The following is a 2,551-nucleotide window of genomic DNA, read 5'->3' as shown; positions in this document are numbered from 1 at the left end:
CACGGGTCGAGCCGAACTGCCGTGGATGACTTGCAGCACTTAGGATTGGTCTAAGGCTTTGGACGATCATGTGCTCCAGGACCTTACTAGCTACTGGAAGGAGGCATATTGGTCGATAGGATTTAGGCGTTTCCTTATCCTTACCCCCTCCCTTGTAGAGCAATCTCAAGTCTGCGATCCTCCACTTGTGTAACGCGCCTGTCTGTCAACCCATAAATTGTGAGTTCGAGCCCGGCCCTACGTGGGACATTTGTGAGGCCCGTTAGCCAATGGGTGGGCACTCACAAAAATAGGCGTGGGAGTGACGGACCCACCCTATGAAAACCACGTCAGGAAACGCGCGATGTATTTCTTAAGTACATGACCTCCACGGTGTGTCGCGCCAATGAAAAAAAAAATCATTACAAATTAACTCTGAACCAGTTAGGGATACCAACAAATGTTCCAGTGGCGTTGAGAAATGACGAAGCTGTAATAGAAAGAGTCATTAAATTCATGTATAAGACACATTTAATAATCAGCTTTTAATCATTATAATTATCTATTATCTATTCATCTTACCTTATTTTAACAACAAGGCCTTGCCATAACCAACACCACAATAACCAACGGGCGTTGATGACCAGCCTGTAAAACGCCCTTTCAAAACTAGCAAACCAGCCGGAGTCGAGAATATCACTGTTTAGATTCAAAAGATTTTATCACCTTTTTTTTAAAGTATTAGATTATGTTAAAGATTACTGACAGTGGTTTATGATCAATTTATTATAAATTATTTATGAATATTGGATCAAATAAATTAAAATATCCAAATCATCTTTGATGGTTTTTTTTAGAGTAGTTCACTTTATCATACATCGGGCATTTTTTACTTAGGGCTTCAATCACCTTCGATAAATCCTTGGCTGTCCTCCGGCAGCTTCCTCAAATATTAGACTAAAAAATAAATTATAAATAAACAGATAAAATCCTACAATACATAAATGAAAGTATAAATAGTTATAATGTATATTACAATTTTTAAATTTAAATTATTATAAACAAGTTGAATAAATTTCTCATATTATATGTTCATATTCATTATTTATTTAGTATTTTCCTCTCATTTAATTTATTGTTTAGAATTACCAACGTTTGATGGAACACCCAGGACTGCTATACAAAATCCAACAAATAAAATTAACACAACAAATAATCATCAGAGTGGCAGTTTGTATCATTACAATAAAAGTTAATATATAAATATATTTATATTAATAAGTATTAATAACAAATTGTAACCAGTCTCAAGAGCAATAAATATTAAGGTTATGAGTAACCAGGCATAAAGAATAAGATAAAGAGAAACGTAAATAAATAATGAAATAAAAAAATAAGACAAAAAAAAAACGAATATCTCAAAAATACATATACACATCGGCAACTAACATAGGCTGGTAAATACATTTAATAAAAGCAAAATTAAAAATCAAATACTGTAAAGAATTAAAAATAAAAGAACAATATAAGTAATACCTATAAAGACAAAAACAGCCTTGAAAAAAACGACTTTCTTATCTAGGCTACATATTTTCACATATGATAAATTACTTTCTTCTAGGGAACAAATCTTTACATATGATAAATTATAAATCAGGCGACGTATCCTGTTCGTATCAACATACTCAAAGGTTTACGTCACAGAGGCTTAAGTTCTTATATGATCTTCGGAAATAATCACGCTGATTAGGTTTTATGACCGTATCATGTAATAAAAAAGTGTCTATTGTGAACTTAATCAGATAAAACAATATAATGAACAATGTGATATATAGATAAGTTAACCCGTAATTAGACGTGTTCAACATTGTATTGACGTTAGTCATAAGGATTCTTTCCAACGTTAGAGTAGTCATGAATCTCGAACCTACCTACATACTCGCTATATGCTTCTGTCTATTCCTCAACTTCTTCACCAATGCCATTCACGTCTCTAAGAACCATGAACTTACTGGAATCAGCTCTGCAAATGGTGATTTTTTTTCATTTTCTTGAATGTGTTATTTGCGAACTGCACTTCTAGTCCGCCAAATTTTTTATAACTTTAATTAATTCAAAGACATGATGCTATGGCGGTTAGAAAAGTGCAAAATATTGTAAAATATAAAAAATAAACAATTCATTAGGACAAACATTTTAATCACACTGCAGTTCTCTATACTCAATTCTATGTAGTAATCTGGAAAATCAATTATCAAGCCAGCAAACAAGAATTGAATTTAGCAACCAAGGATACTTTAACAGTATAATATCGATTAGCAATATTATTGAATGGAAAATATTGATACCTAACAGGTACCAATAAAAAAATTAAAATATGAAGGAGATTATGATATTCCCGACATAATCGGAAGAAAATATCTCTAAAACAGATTTATTAATTGTAAAGTATCGATAAGCCAGATAAAATGATTGATACCACATAATTGTTGTCGTTGTCTGGGGCTTAAGGGCGTAAAACCCTGAGGTCATCAACGCCCATGTTTCGTGCTTTATATTTTATTTCTATAAT

General features: G+C 32.4%; 1 long non-coding RNA gene across 10 annotated transcripts in view; it reads left to right on the top strand.

The window, feature by feature from the left end:
- The window catches only part of LOC106686514 (uncharacterized), a 27,628-nt gene that overhangs the window by 16,696 nt on the left and 8,381 nt on the right, over positions 1-2,551 (top strand). For 7 of the 10 annotated variants that reach the window (XR_010844318.1, XR_010844320.1, XR_010844317.1 and 4 more), the window contains one exon: positions 1,123-2,179. This is a non-coding gene — a long non-coding RNA (uncharacterized lncRNA). Of the gene's footprint in view, positions 1-1,122; positions 2,180-2,551 lie in introns of those variants that run through there. The other 3 variants (XR_010844316.1, XR_010844315.1, XR_010844314.1) reach the window with 1 other exon arrangement.

The sequence above is a fragment of the Halyomorpha halys genome, unplaced genomic scaffold (genome assembly GCF_000696795.3).
Source record: "Halyomorpha halys isolate HHAL.00 unplaced genomic scaffold, Hhal_1.1 Scaffold832.1, whole genome shotgun sequence".
NCBI classification, from domain to species: Eukaryota; Metazoa; Arthropoda; class Insecta; order Hemiptera; family Pentatomidae; genus Halyomorpha; species Halyomorpha halys.
The sequence above is the reverse complement of the archived record's forward strand: the minus strand, read 5'-3'. Positions and strand labels throughout refer to the sequence as shown.